The 20423-nt window shown below is 42.8% G+C and overlaps 1 pseudogene across 1 annotated transcript; it reads right to left on the minus strand.

Annotated features, from left to right (window-relative positions):
- Window positions 1-13809: 13809 nt before the first annotated feature.
- Window positions 13810-18021, minus strand: LOC307215383 (disintegrin and metalloproteinase domain-containing protein 21 pseudogene; annotated as a pseudogene). Its single transcript has one exon. The product of its transcript is annotated as a disintegrin and metalloproteinase domain-containing protein 21 pseudogene (transcript).
- Window positions 18022-20423: the final 2402 nt, after the last annotated feature.

Here is a 20423-nt window from a genome sequence, read left to right on the forward strand (position 1 = left end):
CATGCTCAAGCAGCGTAGTCTTCAAAGACAAGCCAAACTCATAAGACTGTTCAATAAATGGGCAGCCAGTTTTAGATGCAGAAGTCTACACAGTCTCATCCACCGGGCTCCAGTTTTAGGTTGACATCCTAAATGCACTTGCAAACAGTCCTTGTCAAGCAGAGATCTATTTTCCCTACAAGTAGATCTTTTATCTTCAGAACACTTTCTGGAGAGAAACAAAGGGTATACCTGAAGGAGCGTCTCCATCCCCATCGTTCTGCCCGGACACCGAGGTCCAGCACCGAGGGCCTTCTGGCGGCTCCCTCATTGCGAGAAGCAAAGCTACAAGGAACCAGGCAGAGGGCCTTCTCAGTAGTGGCGCCTGCCCTGTGGAATGCCCTCCCATTAGATGTCAAAGAGATAAACAACTACCTGACATTTAGAAGACATTTGAAGGCAGCCCTGTTCAGGGAAAAATTTTAATGTGTGACATTTTAATGTATTTTAAATCTTTGTTGGAAGCCACCCAGAGTGGCTGGGGAAACCCAGTCAGATGGGCATGGTACAAATAAATTATTATTATTATTATTATTATTATTATTATTATTATTATTATTATTATTATTTAGAAATCAGACCTGCTGTCAACCCTGTTGCAGGGTAATGTTCAGAATTCCAGTAGCCAGCCATACTCCATTCCATTCTTCACCCAGTTTTTCGGTCTCGGTTGGTTAATTTGTTGAAAAGGAAAATAATTGACATGGTGTGCTTCTGACAACCTGTTGCTGGAAACGACCTGTTGCTCTTCCCTTTGTCTCTGTTTTTCTCTCTTTCTTCTGTAGAGGAAATAATTCCTTTCCTTCTCAAGACATGTATACAGGGCAGCTTTGCATAAAGCAGGAAGGATCCTCTTTCCTACTACTAAGATTGCTGGAGTTGTCTGCTTACTGAATGGTTTAAGTTCCACCTCCAGTACTGAATATGCTGATGGTCTCACACTGGCCACCTACACTGTGAGTTGGTAGTACTACTTGGGAGGGGGTGCACTCAATAAACACTGGCTAATGCCCCCCCTTTTGCATTTATCATTGTAATTGCATTAAAAGGGCCATTGAGCTCCTTTCGGTGCAGAGTAGGTGTTCCTGAGAACTCATTTGTCACTAAGCCTACATTTAGATTCCACCTGCATCTACTTCCACTCTGTGGGAAATTGGCTTCAGTGGCAATAGAAGGCACTCGACACTTTGCACAATCAAGTCCTTAATTGCAAGCACTGGCTGCAGCGTCTACAGTGCTGGTTTAAGTAAGATAGATTCCCTCTGGTGTACTCAGAGGCAATGGGGGTGTCTCAGAACCTAGCTGGTAGGGAACCTAGCTAGCCCAGGCATGATCAAATCAGTTTGGTGTTTAGGAGAATCAAGTCATAAAGTGCCAGGCAAAAGTTATTGGGCAGGGAGGAAGGGCTAAAATGGGTGATTGTGGTATAGAAGAAAAGAAGAGTTTGGATTGGATACCCCCACTTTATCACTACCCTAAGGAGTCTCAAAGTGGCTAACAATTTCCTTTCCCTTCCTCCCCCACAACAAACACTGTAAGGTGAGTGAGGCTAAGAGACTTCAAAGAAGTGTGACCAGCCCAAGGTCACCCAGCAGCTGCATGTGGAGGAGCGGAGACGTGAACCTGGTTCACCAGATTACGAGTCCACCACTCTTAACCACTACACCACACTGGCTGAGTCATCGGTGAATAGTCAGCAAGTGTAACTGAGGAGCCAGAAACCTAGAGCTAGATCAGATGAGAACTGAGAGATGGAAAATAGATACTAAGGCGAGAGCCAGTGAAGAATTCTTTTGTCCAGGCAAATCACCAGAATGTGTAATCCTTCCTGAAAAAAAGAATCAATTGCCACCCTGGGTGAACAAGAGTCACTTTGTACTCAGGGAACTTTTCCTACCTTGGATAACACTCCCGTTTCTAATGCTGCTTCATTGCCAGTCCTATCATTGGGCAGATGCTGAGGGCTTTCAGAGTCCCCTGATGGTTCCACTTAACATACTAATACTAATACTAATACTAATACTAATACTAATACTAATACTAATACTAATTTATTTATACCCCGCCCAACTGGCTTAGTTTCCCCAGCCACTCTGGGTGGCTCCCAACTGAGTGTTAAAAACAATACAGCATTAAATATTAAAAACTTCCCTAAACAGGGCTGCCTTCAGATGTCTTTTAAAGATAAGATAGCTGCTTATTTCCTTGACATCTGATGGGAGGGCGTTCCACAGGGTGGGCACCACTACCGAGAAGGCCCTCTGTCTGGTTCCCTGTAACCTCACTTCTCTCAATGAGGGGACCGCCAGAAGGCCCTCAGAGCTGGACCTCAGTGTCTGGGCTGAACGATGGGGGTGGAGACGCTCCTTCAGGTATACAGGACCGAGGTCATTTAGGGCTTTGAAGGTCAGCACCAACGCTTTGAATTGTGCTCAGAAATGTACTGGGAGCCAATGCAGATCTCTCAGGACCGGTGTTATGTGGTCCCGGCAGCCACTCCCAGTCACCAGTCTAGCTGCCGCATTCTGGATTAATTGCAGTTTCTGGGTCACCTTCAAAGGTAGCCCCACACAGAGCACATTGCTGTACTTATGGGGAGGACAATGACAAACCAGTGTCAATGTCTTTATGTTGCAATGGCTCCTATGTAGCATGGTCTGCCATCTCATTGCCAACAATTCTCACCTAACAAAAAATGAGCCATATGAACCATTTCAAACAAACGGAACTCTTTTCATGCAAGCACAGGGTGGAGATTCTCGTGGCTTCATTTCACTCTGCATAGTAGTCCCAATGAAAGTTGCCTTTAGATCAGGGTTGGGTGTCCAGATGTTTGATAGTCTCCATCTCCCTTCATTAATGGCCATTGGCTGTTCTGGCTGGGGTTGGTGGGAGGGGAAGCCCAATGCAGTTGGAGACTCACAGGTCTTCCATCCCCGCTTTAGATGAAGCTGCCTCCTGGTCCGCCAATGTAGAGCACATGTAGTGTATCATCTAAATGATTTACTTATATGTCTGGAAGACAAGGGCAATTAATGACACAATGAATATAAAATTTGAAAATGACAAATGTGGAAAGGTTGTTAGCAAGACAATGAAATAACACCTGCATTAAAACACGGGTTTCAGTTTGTCAAATTTCTGAGTAATTTCTGTAATGGGATGAGTAAAAAGCCCAATGTGTTTTTGTAAAGTCAAGACAGATTTAGGTGTGCATTTTCCACACCAAAGCCCCACTTTTTCATATTTTTGTTATTTGTCCCTCTGCATACATATGGCTGTTTGAAGCATGTTTCCAAATATTTCTGCTACATGCACTGAATTTAATTTAATTTGTTTTAATTTAATTCTCTCTCTTTCTTTCTCTTTCTTTCTTTCTTTCTTTCTTTCTTTCTTTCTTTCTTTCTTTTTTTCTTTCTTTCTTTTTCTTTCAAGTTCATAATTAAACCAGGGCCACAACAAGATAAGGTTATTATTATTTTAATACAAGTTGGATAGCAGCGTGATTAATAGCTTTTAAAAAGTCACCTGTAACATAGTAAATGCTTATCTTTGATCGCCTTTGAAATTTCAGGACCATGGACAGCAAACAGTTCCTCTGGTACAAGTGTTTGTGCTGGCTTTTCAGTAGGGATGAAGGTCAAATTTATTCAGTACGTTTTTCACAGTGGGTTGACCCAATTTGGCAGCCCCAAACTTGCTTGTGGAGCATTGTGCAACTCCCAATTGTATTGTGCACAACTCTGGATTTCGCAATGCATCCCTGGAGCTGGCAAAAAGGATGCGGAAATGTAAAATGCTAGCCCTCCGCACTTCTGTTCCATCAGGGATTTGGAAATGTTGCCTCCGCCACCTTCGGTTCTCCTCCCACCATCCTTTTCAAATGCAGCCTTGTTTCAAAAACAAATAAAAAGTAATTACTACCCATGTCCCAAATCATGCCAATGCTTTACAGATAGTGAAAGGTCTCCAGATATTTTCACAGCCTTCTATCTTCAGAATGATTCTGTAGCTACTTCTGCAAATAGACTTTTTCAACTTTTAACTTTATTAGTAAAATTGATGTACAGTAGGGGGAAATGTCATGTAAGTATTAATATCCAAATTCTGACTTGAATTTGTAAACCTAATAAAGGGTGACCATAAATGATGGAATGTCTCTGTTCATTGTTTGCCTTCTCTTAAGCACACATATTCAGTCCAAGTTGCCATTGTGGGCATTTGTAACTCAGTCCTTAAGTACAAGAAGTTTCTGATTGAGCCATTTCCTTGTAATTATTATTATTCTTTGTCTGTCATTAGCAAGCTTCAGATCATCTCCTTACATTCTTACCGCACTACTACATCCAGAAATCCAAGCGAAATGTTTAGTAGGTCGAAAGGTAACGTAATCAATGAAGCATCAATCGATATTCTAATTCTGATCTGAATTTTTGCTTGCTTTTAGGGGAAAGGAACCTAGAGGTTTGCAGAGGTTATTATTTACAGTATTTGCTTATTTATTTATTTATTTATTTATTTATTTATTTATTTATTACATTTTTATCCCACCTTTCCCCCGAGAAGCCCAAAGTGGTGTATTTGCTTTTCCCTCTCCCCATATTATCCTCATGACACCCCTGTGAGGCACATTAAACTGAGAGGAAGTAATTGGCCCAAGGTCACCCAGTGAGCTTCAGGATTGAGTGGGAATTTGAACCCTGTTCTCCCAAGACCTAGCCCAACACTCTAACCACTACACCACACTGACCCCAATATTAATAATATAATCAATTAATAAGATTTTTGCTAATTATATTTATGAGTTGCTTTTTCCTCTAAAAATGATATTCAGCATGACTTACAAAAATGAACATTAAAAGCAAGGCTATAAACAAGAATAAAACAACATAATATATAGAAGTTTTATTCACAAACACACAGAGAGATCCAACTCCATTACACTCCCACTAAAAGGTAAGCAGAAAATTAAGAGCTAAGGGCCCGGTTGAATAAAAGTGGTTTTGCCTGGCACTATCATTTTAGACAACAGGGAAAACCTCAAGACAGGTCTAAGAGGGCTGAACATGTTCAGTGTCCAGTGAATGCTGCCTGACTATTGGGGATCCCAAAAACATCCAGTGATAATTGAGAATATACAACGGGCATAAAATACTGAGTGACTGTTGGGGGCTTATTTCCTGGAATCATAGAACTGTAGAGTCAGAAGGGACTCGAAGGGTCCTGTCATCCAGTGCCCTGCAATGTAATAATCACAGCTAAAGAATCCTTGACAGAAGGTTACCCATCCTCTGTTTAAAAATATACACTGAATGAGAGTCCACCACCTTCAGAGGTAATCCCCTTCACCACTGTACAGCTCTTACCATCAGGAAGTTCTGCCTAACGATTGGTCAGAATCTCCTTTCTTGCAATTTGAATTCATTGGTTTGGGTCATACCCTCTGGACTATTTATTTATTAGTATTATTTAATAAATTTGTTAGATATCTTTCAGGAAATAATAATGAAAAACTGAAAACAAGAGAGGAAGAGAAATGAAATGGAGTACCCTGGAAAGGGGCATGACTGGTTGGCTACAACCCTAAACAGCAGGAGTACTCATTGCTGCAATTTTTTGTTGCAGACCCCTACTTCTGTCCAAAAGATTAAAATTTGGGGTAAATTCCAGCAAATTAAGGGCTGTCAACATCTGATTGATCTCCACCGCTCATCTTTTTTTTTTTTTCTTATGGAAGTTGTTAATACCCAGAAAAAATATATGTATTTTTCCTCCCATGTTCATACCAGGAGGCCTTTCATCAAACTATTTTACTGGGTTTAATCTGAAACTAACAATCCCTAAATGCAATATTTTTAGCATAATTGTTGCTAAGCCACTCTTGCATTCCATATACAACCCTCTGTTTCCATGACTTCGCTGCAGTCATTCTAGCCGGCACTAACAAATTCCTGATCAATTCCCCTTTCTCCACCGGGAGCACATCATTCAAGTACACATTTCAACGTTTCAACAAACCCCAGGGCTCTGGGTTTTCAGGGACAAGTTTGGAATTCTGTAATATTTCTAGAAGCATTCTGTAAGCACAAGGATGCAGACACTTTGCAACACTGGGGCAACAGCATCAGATATTCCAGCACTGAGAGCAATCACCAGCTGTTCTTGTCTATTATTTTTTTTTTGGATTTACATTTAGAAGCTTCGTACTGCAGTTCAACCTGAAGGATTCTCACTCTGAGACTCCCTCAGGAGGAACTGAACCTGGCACTTCGACATTTAAAACCATAAACCTTGACTGTCTGAGCTACAAAGACAGGAATTGGCAGCTGTGCTCTAACAGCTCCACTGACTGCGCATCAGAGCCAGAGCAGGCTTGTTAGCTGGTAGCCAGGGCAGGACCCTTTGTGGCCATTGATATTATTACTGCCGACTGGAACTAGGCTCTCTAAAATTAGCTTTCAGAAGAACTGAGTAGATGGAAGCAGCAGTGAGAGGGACTTGGTGGAACAGAAACTTCACTACTGTCTTCTCTGAAGCTGGCACCCATGGAAACCACACATAAATCAGGTGTGTGGGACTAACTAAAGGCATATGCTCAGGAAGACTGTTAAGGTGGAAGCTAAGAGCTGCTCCTTGCCTCTAATAAATGCACCTTCTTAGTCTTGTCACTAAGTAGAGAACATCATGAAATAACAAACATATACCATGTATTCATTTGTTTTGAAGATTTCTACCATGCCTTTCCATCAAAGTATTCTCAGAGGGTATACAGCAAGTAATAATATAATAGCAAGCATTTTCTTTTAGGGAACTCTGATTGATGGAGCCTCTCCAGGGTCTTAGGAAGACAGATCTTTCTCATTGCCTACAATGTGATTGCATGACTTTCAGCATGCAAACCATAGTTTCTACCACTGAGCTATAGTCCTTCGCTGGGCATTACATGTGAGGAAAAGTGGGGGAGATGGTAGTGATGGTGTCAGAAGCTACTGGGTTGTTGCAAGGAATCCTGAGATAATGTATGTGAAGCACTTTGAAAACCCTAAAGCACTATAGAAACGCGACTCATCATTTTTCTTATTCCCTCCTTCGTTCCTCAAAAAGAATCAATGCTGTCAAGTGCAGGTATTAAAGACAATGGGACCATTTCCAGGGCATGTTTCTTTGGTGGCCTGAGATCTTTGAAAGTGCAGACATCCATATACCATTTTCTCTGGCAGAAAGCAATAATATATAATCCTTGATTTAAAGCACCAGTCAAAGCTACTCAGGATAAAAGCTTTCTTCAATAAAAAAAAAATAGAGTGCAATCTTTTGCAGAAATGATTTCCCCTCCAACCTGATTAGCATTACCTCAACATTTTCTATATTACTCACATTCTAAAAGAAATCCTAATTTCCCCCCTGAATATCCTATTCTATTATACATCTGGAAGGAGGCAAGGTGGACATTTTTTGGCACTGGGATTATTTCCACAAGCCTAAACTACCAACTGTATCCCTGCCTCTCAAAGGCAAATGCGCTCATGCCATTGGTGCTCTATATTGCTATGGTTACAGGCTTCCATCCTGTGGTCCAGTGGGTCATAGCTCAATTGTCCAGCATCTATAGTCTCTGGTTCAGTCACCAGCACCTCCAGGAGAGAAGAATATTAGGGAGCAGTAGGTTGGCCCAATACATTTTGCTTCCTGGATTGAAGTACAACATACACAAGAAATATTAGGTGCAGAAGTTAACCAGAGTGGACTATCCTATCCTCAGACTTCTCTTGTGGGGCTGATTAGGCTGCTCAAGGCAATCCAAATGGCTTTGCAGAAGAGCAGCAATTTCAGCCATGGCCTCTTCCACGTCCAGACCTTTTCTGTGGTGGTGCAGTTCACAAAGGTGACCACCCTGAAAACAGAGGCAGGGCGTGCAATTGTGGGGCACTGTCTTTTCTATGTGTATATATCACCTTTCTTTCCAGACAAGCCCAGAGACCCCATTTCTTATGGAGTGGGGCTGAAAGAGGTCATGTGCTCCTGAAAAGGGTAACCATGGGGCAGAAGCATTTGTGAACAATGGTGCCCTTGAACTGCAGTTGCAACATTTCCCCCTGCTACAGAAAAGTGTCCTGCAAATGTACCAGGAATGATATCACAGAAGACAAATCTCTCTGTGCATATTTTTCACTTATTAGTTCAGCTGTCTTAAAGAGAGACAAAGTGGATTTTCTGGCCACCAATTAAAACAGCAACCAATATTAATTTAATCTCCAATATGAGTTTTTTTGGTGATGCAAATATTTCAGACATGGAAGCCTACTCTGATGCTGTGAGATGCACATGAACTATTATCATAGGTATTTTGTGGGAAATGACCAAATAAAGTGAACAAGCAATTAAAATAAAACCCTTGCATCAGTACAAGTTTGATTTGTTGCTTCTATCTTATGAACCATTCACATTATGTCACCATGCTACCGTTTGCCAGGAAATACTTGGAAAAGAAGTGTCTCAGATATGCCAAATGAACCAAGAGGCTCCGGTCCTATGCACACTTACTTAGAAGTAGGTACTGCAGGAATCAATGGAATTTACAATACAATGAAGCAATTCTATTTAATTCCATGGGGCTTACTCCCAGGAAAGCATATGTAGGATTGCAGACTTAAGTTCCAGTTAAACATGTATAGGAATCCAGTGTGTAAGTCAGTGGTGGGGAACTTCTGGACCTCCAGAGTTGCTGATCTTTGACCATTGGTTGTGCTGGCTGATGGGAACCAGAGTCTGATAACATCCAATGGGCCACAAATCCCCCATCCCTGGCATATGAGAAAACCATTGAGCCTTGAGATTCTGCAGTTTGGAGTGCAAAAATAATAATAATGTAAACTTAATGCGATTGGACGGCCAATCTTGGATGCTTTAGTTGAGATTCCTGCATTGCAGGGGGTTGGACAAGATGACCCATGGGGTTCTGTAAAGCTCTATGATTTTATGATTCCTCTTTTAAGTGCATTGGCAGCCTGCCTGGATAAAGAGTGGTGGACCAGTGTCGCCTGCTTCATTGTAAAAAGCTTTGAGCTGTAAGGATTAAAAATGAGCTCTATAAGTGCTAAGTAATTCCCATTGTTACAGTGCACTTGCAGAGCTCCCAGACATTTCACCAATCATTTTGGAATAACTCCAAACTCACTCAGATTCCCTTTCCCCAATTAGGGGTGAGGAACTTTTGACCTCCCTTCATCAAAATTCCCACGCAGCTGACCTGATAACCATCACTGGTATTTTGCAATTGACCTGTCTTTTCTCTTCACTTTATATTTTTTCATGTTTTGTCCTCCTGCACAGAGACCTTTCTCACTTAAAACAGTGCTTACCCAGCTGAGAATTTCACCACTGATAACATATATTGCCCTTTTATTTTATGTAGCTCTGTAGGAAAAACCTGGTGCCCAACCAGATTATATCGCTGCTCCCTTCCCTGTAGACTCTTATTGACACTTACTCAAGGAAGTTAATCAGATTTCCCCAGGAAGACCTTGTTTTCATAAATGCATTGTATCACTGAATGCTCTCTGCCTTCCTCTCCATGTTAAAAGGGCCATAGAAAACAGATCAGAAACAGCAAGTGGAAACAGGCATAGCAAACACAGCAAACATTGAATGGAAAGTTCTCCGTTTGAGTCAATGGTTTCCATCCTCAGGCAGGTGTTGTTTGAGGGTAGGGTAGAAGTCCTACCCTAATATGCATGCCCAGATCCTAGGAGGTTGTGTCCCTTTAAAGCAGTGGTTTTCAACCAGTGTGCTGTGGCACCCTGGAGTGCCTTGAAGGATGGTCAGGGGTGCAGTGGGCAACAGTGGACCTCTGTCCCTCTTTCCCTCCCTCCCTTCCTCTGATGCCTTCTCACTTCTCTGCTTCCCAAAGGCTTGCATGGCTGTTTGTTGCAGTAGCCCTGGCTCCAAGCTCTGCAGGTGAGTGGTGCCTCTGGGGCTGGCCAGGGGGTGCTGGTTGCCAGGAGCTGATGTGGCCTTGGAGTAAGCAAGCAAGTGGGTGAGGGAGCCAAGCCAGCCAGTCCACCAGCCCTTGCTGTTGGGAATGGACAGCCCCAGCCCCTGTGGGGCAGTGTGAGGAGGCACCTTTCTTTGGGGTAGGGGGGCAGCTCAGAGACCAGGAGTGGCAGCAGTGGCTGTCCAGAGGACTCCCAAGCAGAGGGGAGAGGAGGATGAGGGAACACTCCACAAAAGAGGGTGTTCAAAAAGGGGTGAGGGGCTGCCAGCTCTACAGGCAAGGGGTGACATAACTGGGCTCCTGAGTCCCACAGGGTACTGCAGAAAGAATGTAGTTGGTCAAGGGAGCCATGGACTCAGGTTGAAAACCTCTGCTTTAAAGGCTTGTCAGACGTCACTTAAGACTTGAAAGATATGAAGCTGCCATATACCAAGTCAGACTACTGGTTCATCTTGGAAACTAGCATTGAGTCTTCAGACTGGAGTTTCTCTCAGCCCGACCAGGGGATCCTAAGGTCTTCTGTATGGAAAAACAATGGTCTATCGCTTAACTTCATGACCCTTCTCAACTTGATTGCTCAACAGGGTTTACCCAAGACATTTTCCTTTCTCAGAAAAAGGACAAAATGGTGCTCGCTACAACCATATACACATATTCCATGCTCCAGGAGATGACCAGATTGTCACTTAACACTGGCAGCATCCTCCACCATACCTGAGGGTAGCAGGCTATCTGAGGGAACACAAAACAGGCTAGGACTTACCAATCAGAAGGTCGGCGGTTTGAATCCCCACGACGGGGTGAGCTCCCGTTGCTCAGTCCCTGCTCCTGCCAACCTAGCAGTTCGAAAGCACATCAAAGTGCAAGTAGATAAATAGGTACTGCTCTGGTGGGAAGGTAAACAGCGTTTCCGTGCGCTGATCTGATTCGCCAGAAGCAGCTTAGTCATGCTGGACACATGACCCGGAAGCTGTACACTGGTTTCCTCGGCCAATTAAGTGAGATGAGCGCCACAACCCCAGAGTCAGCCATGACTGGACCTTATGGTCAGGGGTCCCTTTACCTTTACGTAAGTTACGTAAGGGTAACAAAGCAAGTGACTCTGTGAAGGGGAACAAATGAGTGGATCCCCTCTTTCAACTGGCTGGTAGTTAGAAGGTCAGAGCAGAGTTTGTGTGAGAGAGCTAGAAACTAGAAGCAGGAGGCAGGCAGAAGCCTGTGAGGAAGAGGAATGTTTGATTTCTGCTTGAATTCAAGGCTGCGGCTATGAGAGAAGCAAGGTATTCTGGGGTGTTAATGCTGTGAGCCCCTCCGTCATGGGCATGGGCTGTATATATGTGTAAATAAGACATGTATCATAAAGACACTGTTATCTGACCTTCATTCTGAGGAAACCAAACCCTGGGCTTGCCTGGAACCCCAGGGGTGTCACACCACTCAGTGATTTGGGTGGTGTGCAATAATATGTGCAAGCTGAACTATTATCAACATAGTCAGTGCATATTGCTGCTTTTTTATTGATGCATTAAATTATGCTTGGGACGCAGGTGGCGCTGTGGGTTAAAAGCCTCAGCGCCTAGGGCTTGCTGATCGAAAGGTCGGCGGTTCGAATCCCTGCGGCGGGGTGCGCTCCCGCTGCTCGGTCCCAGCGCCTGCCAACCTAGCAGTTCGAAAGCACCTCCGGGTGCAAGTAGATAAATAGGGACCGCTTACCAGCGGGAAGGTAAACGGCGTTTCCGTGTGCGGCTCTGGCTCGCCAGAGCAGCGATGTCACGCTGGCCACGTGACCCGGAAGTGTCTTCGGACAGCGCTGGCCCCTGGCCTCTTAAGTGAGATGGGCGCACAACCCCAGAGTCTGTCAAGACTGGCCCGTACGGGCAGGGGTACCTTTACCTTTACCTAAATTATGCTTTACAGATATTGATTGATTTTTTGTGTGAGAGAGAGCTGCTTTCATATATTGTGAGCTGCTTTGATACGTGTTATTAAAGTATGTACAGTGGTACCTCGGGTTAAGTACTTAATTCATTCCGAAGGTCCGTTCTTAACCTGAAACTGTTCTTAACCTGAAGCACTACTTTAGCTAATGGGGCCTCCTGCTGTTGCTGCGCTGCCGGAGCACAATTTCTGTTCTCATCCTGAAGCAAAGTTCTTAACCCGAGGTACTATTTCTGGGTTAGCAGAGTCTGTAACGTGAAGCGTATGTAACCCGAGGTACCACTGTATCAGAAAGAAAGAAAGAAAGAAGAAAGAAAGAAAGAAAGAAAGAAAGAAAGAAAGAAAGAAAGAAAGAAAGAAAGACCTCCAGATGTTGCTGTTCTCCAAGTCCCATCATCATTGACCATGTTGGCTGGGGCTGATGAGATTTGGGAACATAGGAAGCTGCCTCATACCGAATCAGACCTTTGGTCCACCTTGCTGAATATTGCATACCACAACTGGCCGCAGCCCTCCTACCTCCAGATGCTAGGAATTGAAGTTGGAACTTTCCACGTGCAAAGCAGTTGCTCTACCACTGAGCTACAGTCCTCCTCCAAAAAACTGGGATCTGGAGGGCCACAGGTTCCCTATCCCTGCATTAAACACCACACATCAATCACAGCAGCACCAGTCTAGGATGCCCTGAAGTCCTGAGGTGCTGGATGTCACCAAATACATAGTAGGGTGAAGTTAGGAGGGTGCCCAGTAAGTCCCGAAAGCCTGGGGCCAGCTCTGTGATACTGATTTGTACATTCCTGCTCATTCGTCCTCTCACCGTCACTACTGAAGATATACTTCTGTTATTTCTATTGATTTTCTGCTTTGGTGCTCCTGCCAACAGTACCATGAAGCCGTTTTTTCCCAACTATTCCTCAAGCAATGACTCACAACATTAAATATTTCTTAGACTCACAGAAATATTTTCCTCATTCTTAATATTCCCAATCATGTTTTATGCCAAAACATTTAGAGAAGCCAGTGGTGTCTGTCTGCACATATGTTACAAACTGACTTGGCAGAAGGTTGTCCAATCTTCGTTCTCTGAACCATTTGTTCGATTCAACATGCAAAATAACATTCCCCCCCCCTCTCCTACATAGGGCTTCAGTTCTACATATTATAATTGTAAGCATTTTTGAAAAAAACCTGTTTTTTAATTATAACTCCATGCATAAAATGTGTAATCATGAAAGCTGTAAGCATGCTGTGCTTGAATTTATTTGGGGGATCTTAATGGCATTTTAAAAAGAGCAACCACCACCTGATCTTGACAAAATGTCCTGTGAGAAAAGGATGAATTGCAGAGCAATAAATCTCAGAGCTTAGAAAATGAGAACCACGCTAGATCAGAGCAAAAGTCTATGTAGGCCACCATGACTTCCTCTGGGAAGTTCAGAAGCAGGACACTGTTGGAGATAAAATGCATTTGAATACCAGGTGCTGGGCATCACATGGGGTGGAGAGCACAGTTGCACTCAAGTGTTGCTTGCAGGCTTCCTGCCGGCGTGCGACTGGCCATTGTGAGCCTATAGTGCATTGACACGTTGGCTTCGAATTTCCCTACATTTTTCATAAGAAGAGCCTGGCTGGATCAGATCAAAGGCTCAGCACAGTCCAGCACCTTGTTCTTGCAGTGAACCTAACTGCAATTGTCCTCTCCCTGCTTGTGATTCCAAGCAGCTGATAATTCTCTTGATCTGATGATTTTGCAAACCAATTTATCAAGTTCAGGGCTCAAAGTGACTGGGTGAGCAGAATGAGTTACGATTCCCTAAGTATATGAAGCGGACCTCCCGCAGCTTATGCAGTGGTACCTCGGGTTAAGTACTTAATTCGTTCCGGAGGTCCGTTCTTAACCTGAAAGTGTTCTTAACCTGAAGCACCACTTTAGCTAATGGGGCCTCCTGCTGCTGCCGCGGCGCAGGAGCACGATTTCAGTTCTCATCCTGAAGCAAAGTTCTTAACCCAGGATACTATTTCTGGGTTAGCTGAGTCTGTAACCTGAAGTGTATGTACCCTGAAGTGTATGTAACCCAAGGTACCACTGTACCTGCTCCTCAAACAATCTACCGTATAAAGAGGCAAGTCCGTTGAATTTAGTCTAGCTTTCTCCCAGGGTACATGGGCACAGAATGGCTGTCTTAAACTTTGGTACTTCAAAAACTCAGATTTACTCCAGTGGCACACACACACCCTTCACACACACAGCCATTTGGGGATGGTTTTCCCATCATCTGGTAATTAGAGGTATTTGTCTTCTTACAATGGGTGTTCCATTTAGCTATCTTCACTAGGCTGTCCTTCCATTAATTTCTCTAATATTTGTAAAAGGAACGTAATGCTTGTTCATAGTGCAGAATGAGTAGACAACCTAAACTGTACAGTAGAGAGTCTTTATAAAAATTATATGACATTGTTGCGGCTGGGTAAGGGGGAATTTATACACTTTTATGCCTCAGTTTCGCAGCCTCCAGAATTTAAGGCCCTGAAAGCTCTTTTTATAAACCTCTATATTTTATATTAGATAGTCTAGCCACTTTCTCAACATCGTTTTGCATTCTCCTTGTTCCAGTACAGAAACATGGCCTTCCGTATTCCATACATTTAGACATAAAATGAGAAGGCTGTATATACTAATCACTCAACTTGAGTAATGCTGCAAATGTAATCAAGCCAAGTCCAATAAATATGTTGTTCTGCATCTACCATGTTCACTGATATTCATTATAAATAATCCTTTTATTGTCTATGTTTTACTGTAATATAAACTCCTGCTTACATGGTTTCCTAGTAATGGGTTTATAAACTCTTTAATGTGTGAAGTGCTAATAATATTTTGCATTTATATGCACTGGTCTTTTAAATACACAAGTCTTGAGCAATTTTTATGTGCAATAGGAGTTATATGCAGAGGCATTTGTAAACCCAGTATAAAGACAGAGGGCAAGTAAGAGCCACCTTTTAACTTGGGTCAAAGCTGGTTTCCCATAATATTCTCCCTCACAGTTGTGTTGTGTCCGAATACTTCAATTAGAGATAGGCAAGTTATTCTGAGATCACTTCATATTAACTTGAAAATTTTCTGAGACCTTCCCCCCAAATCAGAAGATCTTATTGAAAGATAGAACTAATCAGCACATTGAGCTGGACGCTCAGCTAGTGGAATATTTTCTCCCCAAAGCTACAAAGATCTAAAAAGCAAAGCGCTAATTAGCTACTTATTAGAGACAGCCAGACTGACCATTACATGATTCTAGAAAAAATATATGTGCCGACACAGCTATCGGTATAATTTTTGCAATGGCTTTCTAGACAGATGTGAATTCACTTCACAAACGTACAACTATTACATTTGAATGGCTTTAGAGGATTGGGTTGTAATTCTATCCCTGTACAGTCAAGGTTACATTGGGAGAAAATATGAGATATTCAAAATACCAGCACTGCTTCCATGCATTTCTTTAGCATGGTATCCTCCTGTATGATAACATTCCATGGCACTGGACAGATTTCTCTCACTCAACATAGGATAGGACTTCTGTCCTGAACAACAAAGAGACTCTCAACATACTGTGAAAGTATAACCAAAGATTTTCATATGTGAATATTTCCCTTTGAGATGAACTGAACCAATGCTTACAGAGTCAAATATATGTTATATAATAGTGCTCATTATACCCATCATACCCTTTTAAAACTTTCTGCATTGTTCACTTCTGTGATCTAGAATGGTTTTAGTTCCTCTGTTCATTATGATGGACAGATTGTTGAACTCTTTCTCCTAACCTTGTTGCTTAGCACAAACCTGTAATATACACCCATGCCAACAGCAGCAGTCACCGTGGAAAGGAATAACACACTTCCTACAATACTACCTACAATGACACCATTCCAGTTTTTTGAAATTGGCCCACTGTCAATGCTGCCCCCATATCCTTCCTTTAGACAGTCGGGAGGGGCCCAACCATAAGAACAATGGCAGTGTTTGTGGTTGTTGCATATTCCCCTATTATGGCACTTTGTGGCATTACAATCATACTGCAAGAGGGACACGTTCTTGCATTCCCTATTCATACACATCATGCCAGTGCCACAAGGTGTACCGTCTTCCACTGCTCCAAGATCAGCTACCTCCATTCCACTGTGGTAGTCTGTAGCCCAGCAATTACTTTTGCCAATGGTGGTTTGAATGATGGTTTGGTGTTCCTCCAAGGTAGGTACACTATGGATATTACTACACTGCATTCGGCCACATAGAATATTTTCAGCATTGCATTTCTTAAAAATACCATGTTTTAGGCCACAGTTGCCAAAGCGATCACCTCGAGCATTAAGTCCTCTGAAACAATCCTCTGAAGCTTGTACAGTTTTCTTGCCAAATATCTTTTCGCACTGCCCATTCGGAGTACTACAACGACCATGATAGCAATAGACTCCATCACCACAAGGGGCACCATCTTGTACATAAACATCTTCTGGACACTGACCTGAGGTCCCAGTGCAAAATTCAGGAAGATCACACATACTAATACTCTTTCTGCAAATGGATCCAGGGGGACGGTACTTGCACCTGTCACAGCACAATCCAGAAGAACAGTTGGCACATGGACGCAACGTGCAATCTGGCCTGCAACAATAATCCAATCGACACTGTTCAGTTGTACCACAGTCGCATTGCTCTCCTTTTTCCACTACTTTGTTCCCACAGTATTCGAGGTTATACATTTGATCAGGGTCTGGTGGAATCAACAAGCAAGGTGAGTCCTTTTGATTGAAATACTCATAGTAACTGCAGTTGCTAAACTTATCAACATCTGAGTGCCAAGCAGACATAATGCAGGCACGTCGATCACATTTACAGACCAAATCATCATGGTTCATACCAAGATTATGTCCAAATTCATGGGCAAATAGCACAGAAAAATCAAACAAATTGAAATTCTTTGATACTATAACACCAGTAGCCCAATACTCACTACAAATTTGTCCTACATATGCTATTCCAATAGCACCTATAAATGACCTGTATACAATTAAGTGAGCAGCATCATTCTTTAGATGGTTAAGTAGAGTGTTATGTCTCCATATACTAAAAGCATTAAGTGTGGCTCCTATACCGTCATCAACATATATGAGGTTCTTTTCCGTCCATATCTCCAGTCCTGCGACAGACACGTCAAGAAAAAGTGGCTCAAAAAATGAATTTATAACATGGGTGGCCTCAAGAATTTTCATAGCAATATCAGTTTCATTTTTATTAAACTTAACATATCGTTCATGCTCCACCACAAATGCCACTTCTGCATGTCTCTTGTGTGGCCACCAGAGTCCTGCTGGAGCACTTTTGACAGCCACATGCTCTGCATCCTGGATCATGGCCTCTTGACGCCTTTGCTCTTCCTCTGTCAACCCACACCTCATGTGCATGGCACCCTCCTCCATTTCCAGCCGATACACCACATGCTGAAAGGTAGCAGATGGCTGGACAGGTTCAATTTGATATGTCTCATTGTTAAGTTGTAACAGGCCCCTGAGTCCCCCTGAGCAAGTGCTGAGAGTGACTGAAGAAAGAGGCTTGACTTGTATGAAACCACTGTAGAAACAATCATCCCTGATGTAATGATAGTCAACCTGGAGGTCCCCTTCCTTATTGTACGTGAAGATGGGGAATTGTTTAGGAACAATGCCCTTCTTCCGCCTTAGGCGCACCACCTGGCTCTTCCCCTCAATCTGCAGCAGGTAGCTGACATCCTGGGTTTCCTGTAGTCCATACCTGAAGCTCAGTTTCCTTGGGATGGTCACCTCATAAGAGGCATACCTAAAGCCCTGAGGTGGTGTCTGGCCACCAATCGCACTCAAGAGATTCCTCAAGAACATAATGAACAGCCATGCCAGGCTGCCACTCATTTTCCAAGCAAGAGGAAATTATCTCTTGAAGCACCACTTCTGGCATCTCATCCCTGTAAGGGAAGCCCCAAACATTTGTTACCAGGTTAGTAGATAGATGGGAAGGAGGCTATATGTGAATCAGAAGAGGAGGAAGATACGTTGCCTATCAACTGCCAGGGTGTTCCATCTGTGGAATGGGGGTGGAGCTTGGAGGATCAAAGATGGAACAGAATGGCAGAGGAAGAACAGGGACGAAAACATTCCTAAGAAGTTTCTGCCTGGGAGGGTTGCAGGAAGAAGAGCAAAAAAATTAGTCTTATAGCATGCCATGGACTAACATGATTTATTTCGGCATCAGTCAGTGAACATGAGGCCACTTTATACAGGGATGGGTTATAATCCTCAGTTGTCAGGTATGGAACATTAAAAGTACTTTCTGTGACAATTCAACTAGTGTTTAAATGTATGCAAAACATAAAAATAGCTGGTGATAGCACAATCGTCTTTGCATTGCTGAGTTCCTTTTCAGCTCTGAGGCAACACCTCCTCTTCACTTGGCCAGGTGAAGAAGCCCAGGTGAGCTAAGTGCTTCTTTCGGTCACAGTTTTCACTCGTCCACCTCCTTCAGAGAAGGGGAGCCAGGAGTGCTGGCCACCAGCTCAGTCAAAACCACCCAAAAGAATGATCCCAATCCCCTCAGAATCTTCCTTTTTTTGCACACCAAACTATGGTCTCCCTTAATGGGAGATTCCATGCACCCCTTTTGACTGGAGATACAACAAGAGATTCATTCTGGATCTTCTGCATACAATATATGGTGTACAGCACTGAACTATGGATGTTCCCATCCTTAAATAAGTAAGGGAAATTAAAACTCTTGGGGCATGTGAAACATTTTAGAAAGAAGATCTAGCATTATCAGAGAGCATCTTGTTGTTGTGTAGTCGTTTAGTCGTGTCTGACTCTTTGTGAACTCATGGACCAGAGCATGCCAAGCACTCCTGTCTTCCACTGCCTCCCGCAGTTTGGTCAAACCCATGCTTTGATAACACTGTCCAGCCATCTTGTGCTCTGCCGTCCCCTTCTCCTTGTGCCCTCAACCTTTCCCAGCATCAGGGTCTTTTCCAGGGAGTCTTCTCGTCTCATGAGGTGGCCAAAATATTGGTGCCTCAGCTTCATGATCTGTCCTTCCAGTGAGCACTCAGGGCTGATTTCTTTCAGAATGGATAGGTTTGATTTTCTTGCCGTCCATGGGACTCTCAAGAGTCTCCTCCAGCACCATAATTCAAACGCATCAATTCTTCAGCAATTAGCCTTCTTTATGGTTCAGCTCTCACTTCCATACATCACTAATGGGAAAACCATGGCTTTAACTATACGGACCTTTGTTGGCAAGGTGATGTCTCTGGTTTATAAAATGATGTCTAGGTTTCTCATTGGTTTTCTCCCAAGAAGCAGGTGTCTTTTAATTTTGTGACTGCTTTCACCATCTGCAGTGATCATGGAGCCCAAGAAAGTAAAATCTCTCACTGCCTCCATTTCTTCCTCTTCTATTTGCCAGGAGGTGAAGGGCCCAGTGGCCATGATCTTTGTTTTTTTGATGTTGAGCTTCATACCGTATTTTGCGCTCTCCTCTTTCACCCTCATTAAAAGGTTCTTTAATTCTTCCTCACTTTCTGCCATCAAGGTTGTGTCATCTGCATATCTGAGGTTGTTGATATTTCTTAGTTTTATCAAGAAGTGTATTGGCTTCCCTAAAAATAGTTCATTTTGAGGAATACCCCAATTTATTTCAAAATCTTCTCTAACTGAGAATTAGAAATAAGATAAAATACTGTTTACTTGGTTTCCCAGTATTAGATTTATAAAATCTTTAATCTGTGAGGTGCAAAAATTATTTTGCATTTATATGCACTGGTGTTTTAAATACACAAATCTTGAGCCATTTTTACATGCAATAGAAGTTAAATACAGGGGCATTTGTAAACCGTGTATAAACTCAGAGATTGATAAAAACTACATATAGCAATAAACCGGAAGAATTTTTACTAGGAATGGTTTCAGATAATATTCCCAAAAACAAAACTAGGCTATTTATGTGTGCAATGTCAGCAGCAAGGGTTATAGTGGCAAAACACTGGAAAGATAAAAATACACCCACTAAAGAGGAATGGGTAGTCAAATTGTGCTAGTACTTGGAGCTCGCAAAGCTGACAGATGCAATAAGAGATAAACCTAAAAAATTGGTGAAAGAAGAATGGGAATGTTTTAATAATTATTTAAGGGACAAGGGCTCAGCAAGAAAGATCTGGCTATGTTAAGATTGATACCTCATAGAGAAATGTTCCCTGATACCAAGATGAGGGATTCCTTTGGAATGCAGATAGAGATAATTGATAAGAATAATGATCTGTTGTGAGCTTGACGGAAGTGTACAATAGATGAGCTTTCCTGCTTTGGCTCATCTTCCTTTATCTTTATCTTTTTTTTTTTCCTATTTTCTTTTCTTATATCTTTCCTA

The sequence above is a fragment of the Podarcis cretensis genome (assembly GCF_951804945.1).
Source record: "Podarcis cretensis genome assembly, chromosome: 4".
In the NCBI taxonomy this organism is placed as follows: domain Eukaryota; kingdom Metazoa; phylum Chordata; class Lepidosauria; order Squamata; family Lacertidae; genus Podarcis; species Podarcis cretensis.